The following is a 16,418-nucleotide window of genomic DNA, read 5'->3' on the forward strand; positions in this document are numbered from 1 at the left end:
TTGTCGGGGAATGTAGCAAATCTGCCGACTGCCTGACAGTGCGTGAGCAGCGTGACCTTGAGCAGCTTGTGGTGTATCCTTGAGAGTCTGGAAAGTCCTGGGAAAGAAGATGATAAGAAGAACCGTCTTAACGAATATGCAGCTAAAATTGTTACCCAATCATGAATTGTTAGTTACTAACTAAACCAATCATATATGAACACATACTCTGAAGAAAGATATAAAAAAGCTTGTTAGAACAATAAAGTAGCCATTTTGGCACAATCTGATGTTTGTCGTGTCCGTCTCTACTGTGACAGCTATTTTTTTTCCCAAAAAATTACACAATTATTTAAGGGTTAGGAAAAAGTGTGTCTATTATTTCATGGTGGCCCCAGAATTTTGGGGGGTGCAATGTTGTTTATAAATGCATAATGATATATAATCAAAAAACTTATGAAATACAGTGATAAATACTTTCGTACAATAATCTTGTTTTGTGTAAAGTTTGATGTAGCTGCTAGAGAAAGATGTATACCTTTCAGGTGGTAAAACGAACTTCTAATGCAATACCATAGCATCATATAGAAACAAAATTGGATTAAAGGATGTTTCAGGACAACATATCCATCCAGATGTAGCTAAGATGCAATTTAAGCCTGTGGTAGAATAAGGCTTGTCGGGAATGTACATTATAAACAGATGTATGAAAATGAAGACATACAATACACTTCAAAAATACACAGTCTGTTTGTTTTAAACAGTTTCAGAATGTTGAAAGAATATTATTATATTGATAGAACATCTATAAGTGTTTTGTCAATAGCAAGCATTTATAGCAACACTATAAATGTTGCATAGAAAATTGTATTTAACTGTTGTAAAAATATATTCCAGAGATTAACCTTAGGACCTTAACAGGACAATATTTTAGAAGCTGCTCAGCTCTAGGAAGTTATTCCTAGTTTCTGCCAGATTAAAGCAACAATTGATACTGAGAAATCTTGGCAAAATCCCAAGACATTTACTGATTGAAGATATCTAGTTACGATCTTGAGGATGTTTGTTGAAACAAACAGACATCAATGCTTGTTTTCTTTTCTACTTTTGTTAAATGTACAAATGTTCCCAGTAAGTAACACTCTCCAGTGATTTCACTTTTCAAATATGTAGTTTAAGTGATCAGGGCTAGTCAGACATTTTCTGCCAACAGCTTTTCAATCAGGAAAATGCTCATTTGTAAAAAAAAAACAAAAATAAAAAATTGATGGGAGAGAAGGCATTTTAGCTACTGCTATTTTGCAGTGTAAATGGTTCTGTTCTGCTCCAGGATGGAGTTTTAAGTAAAAACAGCAAAATATTGCTATACAATACAGCAGACAGTGGTCAAAGAGTATGCAAGCAGGTAAGAAGCCCAACTTTAAATCTCCTTATTTAGAAAGCTGATGGTTTAAGTGCTCTTGGGAACACAGGAATACTTTAATCACCAGGCTTATGAAGTGTTTTATAAAAGGTGTCTTTCAAGCTCTCTTTTGGGGAAAATATTCTCCTTTTGTAAAAATAAATAGTTATTGTGCCCAAAAGAAGAAGAAAAAAAAGTCCAATAACTGTATTTTAGTGGTTAAAATATTCAGATGCATTTTGGATGATTCCACTTTTAAGTCTTAAGTCACTAAAGAGTGTTCAGTTATACATATAAAATTACATCTGCACTGGGAAAATGAGAGATTACAAACTGAGAATAACCAGTAGTTGTTGGACAAACCATAGGAACAGTGATAACAGCAGGCACTGAATTTGAAAGCTCTCACTTTACAATAACAGAAACTTGATGTGATCTGATTAATCTTGAATTCATTTTTTACACAGTGGAACAGTTTCACTAGGACAAGAAGGGAATACTACAAGACAACTTCGCCCTTAGCTGGTGCATCAGTCTCTTACTTTTTAGGCAAGGTGAGGTTCACCAGTCTTCTGCGCTCCAAGATTTTTGTATTCTCTTGTCTGACACTTTTTTTTTTTTTTTCTTTTACTGTTAGTATCCCCCTTCCTCCCAGTTTACAGTCACCACATTGTATCACTATAGGGGAACACAAAGAGCCGAGCCACTCCACAGGGAAGAACAACCAAGAGTGTCCACAGCACTGGCAGGGCAGTGCGTTTACCAATTGGGGTGGACTGGTCAGTGTACTCATAATGGGGTCCACCAAAAGTCCCAGACAAGGCAAGGAGATGAACCACGCACAGGGTCTATCCAGGGAATCCAGTTAGGAGCAGCAGAAGACAGGACCAAAGACAGGACTAGAGGCAAGATGTAACATACATGTAAGAGGTCCATTCAGGAGGCAAGCTACCTACAGAGTAGGTCCAAGGTCCTTCCAGGAAACAGGACCAAAACCAGGACAGGTACACTTAAGCCACAGCCCAGGCAAGGAGGCTGGATGATCAGGCCTCAGCTTAATTGACACTCCTGGGACACAAGGCAGATGGTGTGGGTGGAAGCCCCAAGTGAGGCTGGCCAGGGTCATTAAGACCTATGGGTATCTTAAGAGCTCTGACAATCACAGCCTTTAAGCTTCTTCATGCTACCATAATTCAGGAATTCAGCCAAACAGGTTTTTAGTCAAACTGGACTCAGAAACAAAATTAGCCTAACTATACTGTCAGGTTTCTTAGCTCAGGCATCAGCATAGCATTGTGTAGATACACACATGACTTTTATCAGATCAGTTGTTAAGCTCCAGATGCATAGTTTGTTTACTAGCCAAATTTCTGATTTTGATAATACTGAGAACTCTTCAAGTCCAAGGAATGCTAAGCAACAAGGGACTAAGCTTAGGTCCAAGGTTTGTCAGCGTCCACAAGACACTCTATGTCCCGCTTCTGCTGGAATTCTTACAGGTAAAATTATCAGATTGGCTTCTATTCAAACCACGGCCAAATAACGGGGAGAGGAATTACTAGTAATATCTACATTTATGACCTTTTTAAAAAAATGTTGCAACTATCTACTTGGACAGTAGATGAAAAGAAAGGCTGTGGGGAAAGCAGCAAAATCGTTTTCAGTCTTTGCTTGAACAGCAAACTGTTAGATGGCCATAATGTGAGCTGACCTCTTGTGAAAGTTGTACAGAACACAGTGTAATGTTACTTAGAAATATCATACAAATGCTCTTTCTAAAAGAGGTTGACTTCTTTTCATGCCCAGCTGACTGATACATTTTTGTTTATATAAAGCAAAGAGTTCATTCCCTTTTGAATTATCTGTTACTTTAATCCATCATGAGACAAAGTCATAATGAAAAAACTTTGTATGCTGAAAAGAATACAGGAAAAAAAGAATAAAAATCTGCCCTCAATTTTCCAACACAGGGCCTGTCCATTCCTCTGTCACACAATTCCAAGTCTAATTGTCACCTCTACCACTCAATATTTAGGACATTGGACTGAATACTGGTTTCAGAAATGTGTCAAATGCTACCAAGCCACCACAGCTAATAACTTCATACCTAAGACAGAGGGACTTCATACACAGAAAAGACTGAGAGGGGTCATTTTTTCTTTTTTTAAAATAGACCACTCTCTCTCTTGTCATCCAGACAAAAGTTATGTAAAAAACAGAGGTTTACATGATGAGAAATCCAGAGAAAGAATTAACTTCATTTATTATGAAAATAAAAATCTTTAAAAAGCAACATTTTCCTATCAAGTTTTTATTCCTTTTATACTAGAATATATAACATTCTGACCTGACAGAAGAAAACGATTGCCAGATAAAAAAAAATATTATTTGTTACAAATTATAAATTCAGTTTACGACTTTATGGATATTTTCACTATATATTTCAAGAGTCTCATTATATTGGCTATATGTCAATTTATTTACATTTACACCAATTCTAAAACTATAAGATTATAACACAAAATATCCTTATAAATATTTTATCAAATTCTTTTAGGATTACAGTAACTTCATTAATAATTTGTAAAAATAGATAAATCTTACAAATACCTTCTCCAAAGTTACCAAAACTAACACATTACAAGTCTTTAGTGTTTTCTAATTCATTAATAGAAATTAAATTTCTAAATTTCATCTAATCAATAAAGTGATTCTTGTTTTGTGCTAAAGGCAACTTTTTTTCCATTATGCCTATATACAAAGTTTTCAACAAGACAACTTTCTCATGAACCTACCACTCTTTAATCACAAAAACTACCCAAAACTTTCACATGGTCAGAAATTGTCCCTTATGCTTCATAATCCACAAACTGAAATTCATTTTAAATATATATATAATTATCTCTGCATCCTCACCTTCCCAGAATGATCTCTGTTATGTCATTTTGAGCAAGACCAGACATCAATCAGTTCAGCATTTGGCACTAGTGAGGGGAACAAGCATCTGAAGTGGGATCAAGGATTTCCAATAGTGGATCTTTCACTAAAGTAGTAAGTTTCAATGCCATTAGACACAAAACCACTTTAAGAGGCTCTATAGTTTTGCTGTTGTCACTGCTTCATCCATACTTCCACGAGTTGGGCTGAAACATTTATCAACTGTGCATGGGACCATGCTCGGCAGTGATAAAAATTTCTCCCTTGAGCTTTCAGAAGAAGTATTCGGGAATAAAGCAGAGAACAGGTTAAAACAATTATAAAAGGAAAACCTGTGGTTCCTTTACGGTCATTGGAAAGGTAATCATCACTTAAAAGGCCAAGCTTTGACTTTTTTGGTGAAAAACAGAAGAACAAAAAGATAATTCCAGAAGAGCAGTGAGGTATGCATCAAAAGGGTAAATTACTCCGTCAGTAACTCAAAAGCAGCAGTGTCCTTTTCAAAAAACAGAGGTAAGGAAAAGAGATTAATTTAGCAATGTATTTAGAATATCAAAGGGCTGATTTCTATTTGGTTTGATTTTTATTTGTGTTGAATTATGTACATCAAAAGTATATACCTCAGGCTTAAGAGAAAAAGAGAATAAGAAAGCTGAAGCACGGAAATTAACATCAGGGGAACAGAACAGGAAACAACTTCAAGACCAATAAGTAGCTATGACTTTTTCTGTTATAAAGGTAAACATTTTGACCTTTTTAAAATATGACTTCTGGAATTGCAAGGGCAACATAATCAGGGCACTTTCAAAGGACACTGATTCAATGCAATAAATTGAAGAGTTCTCAAAGAGCTGGAAAAAGGTGGAACTAATAAAATGTTAAACCACGACTTACTTGTTTTTAATAATCTTGGCCATTTTAAATTCAAACTTTAGAACACTGATAGGTTTCCATACATTTGATGGCAAATTTCAAAACTTATTTGAATTATCAATGCAATGAAAACTGTTTTTCAAGGGCTGTCTGTACAATGGCATTGCAACTGTAAATGCAATGCTAACATAATCTTAATGCTAAGTATATATATCTTGTTGCTATGTACATATATCTGATGTATATGAATGAAAACATCATTATTTTTAAGCTTTGCAGTTCCAAGAAGTCCTTACAAGATTACAGAAAACACGTTAACAGAAAATACCATGCTGCTCTGAAAAAAGCACAGAAAACTTTCACTTGCGTGAGAAAAATAGCATACAGTGTGTCACCTACCTTAAAAAACCAGAAAGCTGTCCGTGGGGCTGAGTTGCACAACAGCTGAGTGTTTTCCTTTTCCCTGAGGCAAATGACTGATGATTTGTAAGAATCCTTTCTTACCCATTTGTAAGTTGTTCTCTGAGTATATTCTGTTAGGGAGAAGCGTGAGCCAGCAGCTCCCTGGGGGCTGGGAACTGGGAGCCCTGGGGAATCCCCAGGCTGGTCGGGCAGGGCCTGGCAGCCAGGGCCTGTCCCACCACCCCAGCGGGGGAGCAGGGTAGCTGGGGGCAGCCTGAGCCCCTGGCATCGGGCACCTCCCTGGGGATGGGGAGGGGCTGAGACTGGGGCAGGACGTGGGCCTGCAGGTGGGCTTGGCTCGGCAGGGCCCAAGGCTGGTCAGGGCTGTGGGGACGTGGAGACCAGCCCTGATGCAGGGTCACTGGGGCAGGGAGTGAAGGCCTCAGGGGGATGAAATGGGGTCATGGGCCCTGGGCAGGGCTGCACAGAGGCCCCAGGTGAGGCTGGGCAAGGCCAGTGAGGCCTGATAGTGTCCTTAGGGCCCTGACACAATTAACCTGTACTTTACATCCAAATAATCTATTCACCTAGCTTCTATTCTCTCTCTTCATGTTTTAAAACTCTTTCCATTACGCCTTATGTTTGTCTTCTGTGTCTTTCCTCATGACATCTTAGAGCTTACAGGTCCATTCTGGTCATTTTATATATAGTGAAATCAGGCATTAAAATGGTTCTTGATTTTGCAGTTGGAAGAAAACACAGATGTCAGAACAAGTACAAGCTCTGAGGTCATTACTTAATGTTTCATAAGTAAGGTCATCACTTGCAGGCTAACATCACATAAAGATTCATCTATTACTATATGTGTGAAATCAAACTTGTAATGTCTCTATCATAAAACGGAAATCGATGCCCTGAATTAGGTAAGTAGTGTCATTATCTGGGAGGAGTTAAATGTCTGAGAATGAAATCCACAAAGACCAGAACACCAAGTAAGAAAGTACCTGTATTATGCTGTAGAAAATATTTGAGACTCAGACTTGAGCATTCTCCTGATTAAAAGACAATAGAAGAAAAGATGCCCATGAATGAGGTCCTCTTGTCCTTCCCTATCACCTTTTTTCTCCTGGTCCTGTTTTCCACATCTCTTATTCTCCAGCAGGAAGGCTGGTGTATCTCACCTGCAAATGAGCTGTAGCAATTCAGTTTTTACTCCTGCCTAGGAAGATCAGTGACAACTCCAAGAAAGGCATGGAAACTACAAAGCTAAAAAAATTCTGCAGTGGGGAGTGAAGAATTTAGGATCCCACAAGAAAAGACAAAGTTCAAATTCATCTATTTGCAGTGTTTCATGGTAAAAGTATAGATTTCTTAATGTAGAAAAGAAAACAATGCAAGCACAGTTCTTTAGCCTAGTTATTGGAATCCTCACTGAAGCAAGGATAACTCCAGATTCTAATTCATGCTCCAGTTCTTTTAATGGTTTACAAAAAAATAGCTTTCACTTGCAAACATGCTAATTCTGAAGTTTCTGTTCTCTTGAGGAACAGCTTTATTCATCCCTGCTTACCCTTGCTTTTTCTCTAACCTCCAAAAGCATTAACAAGAACACCTTAGATCCTCATCAACCTATCCAATCCAGAACAAACTAGCAATTCGAACACTCCTCTGAGAGGTCCTTATTTCAGGCAGAAATACAAATCAATGCCAGGTCTTTCACATTCTTGATAATGCTATAACTGCTAAGATAGTGCACAAATTAACTGTCCATTCTTCTAACTCTTACTGGGACAAGAATGTTGACACAATTATACTGGTTTTGTCTGGGTAGAGTTAATTCTCTTCATAGTAGCTCATACGGTGTTCTGTTTTGGAGCTGTGATCAAAACAGTATTGATAACACAGAGATGTTTTAGCTATTTCTGAACAGTGCTTACACACCATCAAGGCCTTTCTGTTTCTCATGCTGCTCCACCAGCGAGTAGGCTGGGGGTGCACAAGAAGCTGGGAGGGGACACAGCTGGGACAGCTGACCCCAACTGACCGAAGGGATATTCCACACCATATGGTGTTATGCTCAGCAATAAAAGAGGACATTTAGAGTTACAATGTTTGTATTCCCAAGTAAAGATTATATGTGATGAAGCCTTGCTTTCCTGGAAATGCCCAAACACCTGCCTGTCTAAGGCAAGTAGTGACTGAATTCTTTGGTTTTGCTTTGCTTACATGTGCAGCTTTTGCTTTACTTATTAATCTGTCTTTATCTCAGCCCATGAGTTTTCTCATTTTTACCTTTCCGATTCTCTCCCCCATTCCACTGTGGGGGAGTGAGCAAGCAGCTGTGTGAGGCTGAGCTGCCTTCTGGGTTTAACCCACAACACAGAATTTATTTCAGTAATGTTGCTTGAGTAATACCATAAGCGATTGTGTAAGTTTGATGTCAATGAAAATCATTTCAGTATCTAGTAGATATCCTAATTAATCAATAAAAACTCGGAAGCACTTAGGAAATTGATATAAATTAATATTTAAAGTTGGTAAATTAAGTAATTTCATAGGGAAAACATGCAGAGGTTTTCCTTTTACTAAGGAAAAGAAAGGAACTAAGTGATGAAAAAGCATAGAGGGGAAGGATCACTTCTCTCAACCTGCTGGCAGCACTCCTCCTAACACAGCCCAGGATAATCTATCTGATTATAAAATAAAAGTATATTAGTTTCTGAGTCTGTGTTGTCCTGTAACTCTATGATATTTTTAGTATGACTGGTCAAAGATCAACTGAATTAGTGTCACAGTGGTTATTGTATTGTAATTCCAATCCAGTCAGAAGGTCAACAAATCTATTCTGCAATGGTTGCTTTGGCATTCAGTTTACAGTTTATTTTCCTTAATTTCATGCCAATATTCTAGCTACATAATCTTATCCTGCACTAAATTATTTCTCTCTGACTTAATGTTTAAATCCATTGGCTATTTGTAGCCTGCTAATTCTCCCTGCCCTTTATCATTGCTGAGTCAAGTTATACATACTTTCTTCTTTTTATCTTTCCTCAGAAATCAATCCCTCCATCTCCTTGATAATTTTTTTTTTGCTGTCCTCTGAACTTCGTTCAGTTTGTCAATATATTTTTTGGAATGTGGTGTCTAATATGAAATGCAATATTAAAAATACTTTCACTCCAGAACACCACAAAGAAAGAGTTGTTTTCCTTGGTTGTTGGACCACTTTGTGCTCATTATGCCACCTGCAAAACCATAATAAACCTCCAAGGTCCTTTATAACAGATATGTATCTCTATCTATTCTCTACCCCTATCTGACTGGGCTTATAACTTACTTGGAATGCCAATGAAGGAATCTCTCAGAACTGAACACCACCAGTAATCAAGGCAAAGAACAACAGAAACAGCTCTTATAAATATGTTGCCTCTCTTATGCTATCTTTACATTCGAAGTTTATATCAGACTTTGAAGGTTTTGTAGTTTTCATCAAAACTATACAAGTTTCTTGAAGTTGTTAGTAGTGGAAGACCACTAAGGATGTGATAATTTACCAAGTTTATTTCCCCTGCTATCATAAATTATGTTGTAGGGTAATACCTTTATGAGTTTATCAAACTCCACCTTAAAAGTTTCCAACTTTCATGTCCTACATGGTAAATTACTTATAATCATAAGATAGGGATAAAAACTGCTACCTCTGTTTTTCAAACTTGGCAATTAAATGTACAGATTCTAAGAGATTTTCTGCTGGACACAAACAATAGAATAGACATTGCCATCTCTGAGGTATGTGGCAAGATGCACAAATATTAATAGATATATTAATAAGGAAGTGAAAACCAGCTCTAAAGTACAAAGCAGTAGTATTTTTTTCTTTTAAAACTACTTCTGTTAGAATTGTACAATGACAGTAAGAAGTATTCTTTTAGCTGTCTACTATATCAGATTAGAAGGTTCTGTATACCCATGCAATCAGAATATATAATGTGATGTGGCTATCCTTAACCTCAATTTCTTCTGTGTCTTTGAAGGTAATGTAAAGAAGAAGTCTACAGAGTAATTATAATTAATCTGTGTACCTGGCAGTACCACACACTTGCTGGCAGGACAAAGAATTTAAAGTTATGTCATAGTTAATAAATTTGTTGTATTCCTGTACTTAAACTCAGCCCCCCACCCCCAAAAAAAAAAATTGTAATTTTTTTTACAAACTCTGGACCCCTAAAAATATTTTTTTGTTTTCAATCTAAATAGAAACTTCAAAATATAAACCATTAAAATGTTCTTTTTCTTTTTAAAAGGTTTGTGATCTTTTTTTCATCTTTTTCAGTCAGCTGTAGCCCATCAAAAGGTCAAGTTTTATTATGTCAAAAGTGAACTTGCCATTTCTTTCTCTCCAGAAGCTTCTGTTTTCTTCGTTTATCAGCTATGATGATAACACCATAATGCCTGTCATACCTCTATGGTTGTGATTACCTCTGTTTGCTTTTCTTTGTCCTGCATGTGTAGGGTATTTTCAACTCCTACACAGCCTCTGACATGCTAAGACCACTCTAGTTCACACAATCACTAAAATAATTTTGTTCATCATTTTGATATCACTCCATCATCTTTTCTCTGCATTTACCCAAACATAATCAACTGCATCAAGCTGGGCTTCTTAGGATATACCTTTCTTTTCTCACACAGTTTCACTCCTTTTAACTCATGCTTTCTATGTTGTATCATATCATTCTCTTCTACTAATATTTTTCTCTACCAGTGATACCAAAATTTTGGTTCTTTTAATTGCTGTTCATTTCTTTCAGAAACTTGATTTCTGAGCTGGTCTGTGAAGCTATTCCAAGAAAGGAGATTCAACAAGTTTTCTGGGTTACCTGTTCTGGTGTCATATTACCTTCTTAGTAAAAATCTTTTTTCTAATGTCCAGTCTGAACTCCATGCAACAATTTTAAGCTGCTGGCTTTTGTTGCACCATCTTCCACTTTATGTCTATCATATCTTTAACTCTCTGCAAGGAGCTGTGGGCTGCCATTTAGATTGCACCTCAGTCTTCCCTTCAATGTACTAAACAAGCCCAGTTGTCTCAGTCTCTCCCTGCAGGATTCTGTAGATCCTTCTTCAAGTTTGTCAAGATCCATTTGGATTGAAGCTCTAGTGTTTGGTGTGTTAGTTGTTCCCATTTTAGTATCACCCACAAATTTGCTGAAGATGTATTTTGACCTGTCATCAAGGTTGTTGGTAAACATATAGAATAATATTAACACAGCATCAACCCAGAGATACTCTACTTGTTACCAGCTACCAAATGGATATCAAGGCATTGATTACTATCCTTAGACCCACGTGGTCCATCCAAATCTCTACCCATCCAGTCATTCAGCCTATAATTCCTCTATTTTCAAATAAGCATGCTGCAGAGAAAATGTCAAAAATTCTACTGCAAGGTGTATTTCATTCATTGCTCTCCCATTCCACCCATTGCCACTCAATGCAATGTTGAAAGCAATCAGGTTAGTTACCATGTTTTGCCTTATTAAAACCATGTCAACTGTTCCTGGTTACCTTCTTTTATTTTACATGCTCAGAAGTGTTTTTCAAGAGGAAATTCTCCACGATCTTTCCAAGGACTGAGGTTATACAGACTCCTACAGTTTCCAGGTCTTTGTTGTTGTCGTAAAGATGTTCATAAAACTTTATCCAATTGCCAGGAACCCTCTCTTCCCCCATCACCATTATTTTTCATATATAGACAGCAGCCTCACAGTAACATCAGCCAACTCTTTTCAATGAGTCTCTAATTCATTTTTCCCCATTGTTAGTTGTACTTTTCCTGCCATTTATATCATTATTGTTGATCTAAACCCAGTAACATGACACTAATTGAAGTATACAAGAGAAAAGAAGAGCAAAAGAGACCTTTTCCTGTAAAATCATGTATTTTATTTAAGAGCACTATAGATCTATTTTATGTGAACATTTGGCTTACTATTATGTGACAGAAATTTAATTTGCAAAATATTTTCTGGAAAATTGAATTCCAATGAACACATGCTGGTCAGACTTCCTCAGGAGAAGGTCCTAGTGCTTTATCCCAGTATTATACATTCTGCTGGGTCTAAAGAGAATTTCACAATCTTAGATTTCAGAATTTTAGACATCACAATTTTCACAGCAGTTTATAAATAGACTGACATCTTTCACAAGACTGGCGCTGTTCAAAAATTAATTCCTGAAGCACTGAGATAGTCCAAGTCATCACAAATGACTCACCATAACTGATTATAACTAACAGAGAACAGTAAAAAGGCAGATAGGATTAAACACATTATATATGCTTCTTTTGGTGAGTTCAGGCCTCTGAAAAATTATTTATTAATGAAAGCCATTTACTTTCCACAGTTCAATTTAACAAATCTAAACACAGAGCTAGAGAAGCTAATGAAGAACTTCCAATATATGGTTTCGTAACTTTCCCTTAAGATAATTTTTGGCATTTCTAAGGGGAATGGAAAAAGAAAGTGCACTAAACTGTGATGAAATACAAAATGGTCTATTGGTAGCATCAGTTCTGTTGCAGCCTTTCAATATTAAATTTATTCCATTAGTTGCTAAGTAACTAACCTTTTAGGACCACAGAACTTAATTCCAAAACAAAGCCAAGTAAGTAAAATATGAAGCGAAATTTCCAAGTGAAGGAAAATACTGCTGTTTTTCTCACAAAGTTGTTCCTTTATACTTCAGTTGATTTTTGTCCTTCTCAATAAATACTTATTCTTAAAATATTGTTGATAAACTTCACAGTTGATATGTTTGGACATGTGGAATTTTCACACTTATTAGAGCAGATATATAAAGATAAAGCTTCCCAGTCTTAATTTTTTTGAAAAAGAGTTATTTTTAACTATGGCAGAAGTCTATCAACTTTTTTGATTTAAAGAATTTGGAAGCTGAATCTACTACAATACAGAAGCAAAACTGCTACAGTCCAATAATTCTACCTCATTGGAAAAAATGGAAAAGACAAGCTTTACAAATCATTCTCTATGAGGGTTTTAAATGATAAAGAATTACTGGTAGTACTGCTGTCGCCAAACCCTTCCAGAAGCTTATCATAGTACAAAAGAGTTAAGGATATGCTTTCCCAGGGTGAGTAGGAGCCATCCTTTTTGTAAGGATTTGTGGATAATATTAATGAAGCTTGGAATTGCAGCTTGAAAATAATTTGAATTGTTTAATGAACACTGTATAAACAAGTGTACAGCTGGGAAGAGGAGAGCAGAAGAGGGGTTCAGGAAGAGGTATTTTTAATAAGCAATGGTAGTGTCTATTTAGCTTTTTTGTAACAGGTTTCTGGAATTAAAAGACCATGCTAGTTAGATGACCTCATGAAAATGGAGTCATCTGGTGATTTGACATCAGAGGATTCAACTTCTGTGGCTTCTAAAGAAAGAAATGAGTTCAATTCTTTTCAGCAGGCAAGCAGTTGTAAACATCACAGACAGAGTCACTACATCTGCTTTTCTCTAGTGTTCTACAGGGTAGCAATCCTGTTTTGCTTATGAGATTTGACAGCATCAGTACATTGTTACCTGCTACAGCACATGGTCTTTAGCTCCGATATTGTGGAATTAAAGCCATACAACCAAAAATTTCCTGAGCATATCTTTGTAAATATTTAACTGGCTAGAGTTTCAGCCACTTACCATATTTTTATGGGTCATAAAAAGAAATGTCTTTCCACGGCAGATTCTCCAAAATTCATGCTCAGTACTTAGACCACCCTGGCTAAACCTACAGAACCAATGCTTCAGTGCTAAGTAGTTAACGAAATAAATTATGTCGTAATATAGGAATATCAGGTATATGAATGGGGCTATGTTAAGTCTCTGAGTATTCTCCATGAAATAAAAAGTTTCTAACAGTTCAAATCAGAGACGTATTTATGTAATAAATTGTTTATTAAGAATTAAAAAAGCTACATCCTCTTCGCTTTTTTAATAGAGTTAGAACTGATAACCTAGGCAAATGCAGTTGTCTGCAGTTCTCTTTAAGCTGTTGCTTAAAGGTCCTAGGAGTCCTACGCTGCAAGAATTCGAGCAGTTTTGGCACAAGGATGGATACTATGGTGAAAAGTACTAAGAGAATTTACACAGATTAAAAGAGTAGAGGAAATTAGGCTAGTCTTTTTCACAATATCCTAATTCTCACTTAATGCACTGGCACTCCATCCAGGGGATGCACATGTGAGAAAAATCTCAATTTCTTCATCAAGTGTGTTAAAAATGGAACCTCTTTTTGGTATAATCTATAAAAAATCCTGATCAAGTTGCCTGACAGAACAGTTCCTGACAAGGCATACTGACAGATATAATGAGAGCAACTTTAAATTGAAGCGTGCTGAGGTAAGGAGCATAGGTTGCAGAAAAAATAATGTAGAGAGAATGATAATCAGCTGGAGATAAAGTTACTTTAATGGACTTTAAGACTCCTGAAACTGTGCAATGAGATGGGGTCAGAATATATTGTTATTTTGTTATCAGCTGAAGAAAAAAAACCCTGCAATATTATATCATGCTAAGGTAGCTAAGTGAAAGCAAACAAGTGAGACTCAAATATTATAAAAGAGGGGAAAAGGAAAATAATTCTGTCCTATCCTTTTTTTTCCCCTCTCCCTTCCTTATGCAAATTGTCTAATTAAACTGAAAGTGCTTCAGAGTAGGAACTTACCTTCTTGCATGACTGTAAAGCATCTAACACACTTCTGTGGACCCTACACAAATTCTGTACAAAATGGCTTTAGTAACATTATTTAGACTGATTAAGGCAACAATATAAAACATGAAAATTAACTCCTAGCACCTTTGAAGACAATAGCAAGATTTTGACCTCATTTGAGACACACCTTCAGTCCAAATATGAAAATATCTTTAAATATGGGCATATATGCCTCATAATATGCATGTCCGTAATATTTTAGGGTTTTTTCTGAATATAAATCTTCACAAAAAACTAATTGTTTTTTCTGAAGAGTTGCGCATTCTTTGAAGACTAAATTCAAATTCCAAAGAATTCACCTTTAGGGAAAGACCAGATCTGTGCTGTCAACCTAAAATGGTACAGTCCCTAAGAGAAATGAAATTCAAGAAGGTCCTTTTTTTTAAATATTGTTTCTATGGACTTTAACTCTAGGCAGCCTTTTTTTCTAGAGAGTGGGCTTTTTGTTTTCTTTTCTTTTCTGTGAAATCCATTGTGAAGTGCTTGTTGTTTCTTTTCAGTATACATGGAGCCTGGGTGTTCAACTCAACGTTCAGGAATGGTCAGTCCATTTTTATATTCAATCTTGAGTGCCTACTGATATATAAGTCATAAAAACAAATACACACCTTTTCAGATATGTCTAGGCTTTTCATTAATTGAACTAGGGAAAGTCAGCAATAATTTTTACCTCAGCATCTTCATCTTTAAAAGGCATTGATAATATTAAATTTATACAGAGAAATATTGTGAAAATTAGTGTTTGCCCTCCATTTTAAACAAATCAAAGGTTATAAAATGCTTTTACTGTTTTTTTGTTCCTGCTGCTTAAGAACCATTACTGCTCATTCTGTACTTGTTGGCTATTGAAAATAATTGATCCCTTCACCTTTATTTTGTCCCCTTACATTTGCGTAGATAGTTATTACATCTCTCCCTAACATTCTTTTCTTCAGACCAAACAAAAACAGCTCTGTTTTAACCATTCTTCCCAGGTTCAATTATCCAAACCTTTCATCATGTTTGTTTCTCTTCTCTGAACTATAGTCCATTTCTACTGTTAATTTTGAACTGCTGCATTCCTTACTGACTGAAGGGCTGCAACTGAGGTCTACCCATTGCTGAGCAGAAACATTTTTTTAAATGCACTTTATTAGATTTTCATGAGCTAGTGTTTACATTTTGATTGTTACACCAACACAATGACAAAAGATTATTTTTTAGCCACATCAGTTCCCTTATCCATCTCACTGCACAGCCACAAGAACATTAGTGTTGACAGAAGAGGGCAACAGGCAAAACATGGGGAGTGGGGAAGGCATAACTGCCCCTTTCATAAGTACTGTTTCCTTGTGACAAATTAAAGCAACCAGCTTTATCCTAATGCCACTTCATCCTGTCTTTCCAATCCTAAATCATTCCTGATTGTATTTCATTTTCACTTTATTTTTAATAGCTGAAACTTTTCATAATTCATTTATCTTTGAGATTTCAATGTCCAATTTTTTCCACAAATTCTTCCTAGGATTTTCTGAAATCTTTATGGTAATAGCTCAGAAATCCTAAAAGGGGTGTTCTCTATGTGGAATGAAAATGTTATTAAATGAGGACAAAGGCAGAGGTAAATATGAAAGAAACCATAGCTCCTGGCTCTATGTTCCTGCTGGGTTTGAAAGTCAGTGGAATGTGGGAGTCCTTCCTCTTGTCAGAGGCAAGATATTTCTAATCAGCACTACCATGCTCTAAGGCAATAGCTTACAACACCTATTAGTTGTAAACTCAGCAGGAACTGCAACCCCCGACCTCTCAAAGAAACAATATTTTTCCTCTGTGTGATGAAGATTATCCAGAAAAAGGAAGAGGAAGAGATACAAATTAGATGTGAAAATGTGTTACGGTCCCGTTCAAGCTGCTGTTGACAATGTATTATACAAAAGTCATGATCCCACAAGCTACTGAGTATTTGTCACTTAAATGAATTTTGGTAGGAACAGGATTTGCAGATTACTCCTCCTGTGTGCCGTGAGCTCCAGGGATCAGGAGAAGATTGCCAACTAAATTTTCT

At 36.4% G+C, this 16,418-nt stretch overlaps 1 long non-coding RNA gene across 1 annotated transcript in view; it reads right to left on the reverse strand.

The window, feature by feature from the left end:
* The window catches only part of LOC121233223, an 18,104-nt gene continuing 1,686 nt past the window's right edge, over positions 1–16,418 (reverse strand). The window contains exons 2-3 of the long non-coding RNA XR_005932146.1: positions 10,572–10,574; positions 1–299 (exon numbers count right to left, since the gene is read on the reverse strand). This is a non-coding gene — a long non-coding RNA (uncharacterized LOC121233223). The remainder of the gene's footprint in view (positions 300–10,571; positions 10,575–16,418) is intronic.

The sequence above is a fragment of the Aquila chrysaetos genome, chromosome 1 (assembly GCF_900496995.4).
Source record: "Aquila chrysaetos chrysaetos chromosome 1, bAquChr1.4, whole genome shotgun sequence".
Classification (NCBI taxonomy): domain Eukaryota; kingdom Metazoa; phylum Chordata; class Aves; order Accipitriformes; family Accipitridae; genus Aquila; species Aquila chrysaetos.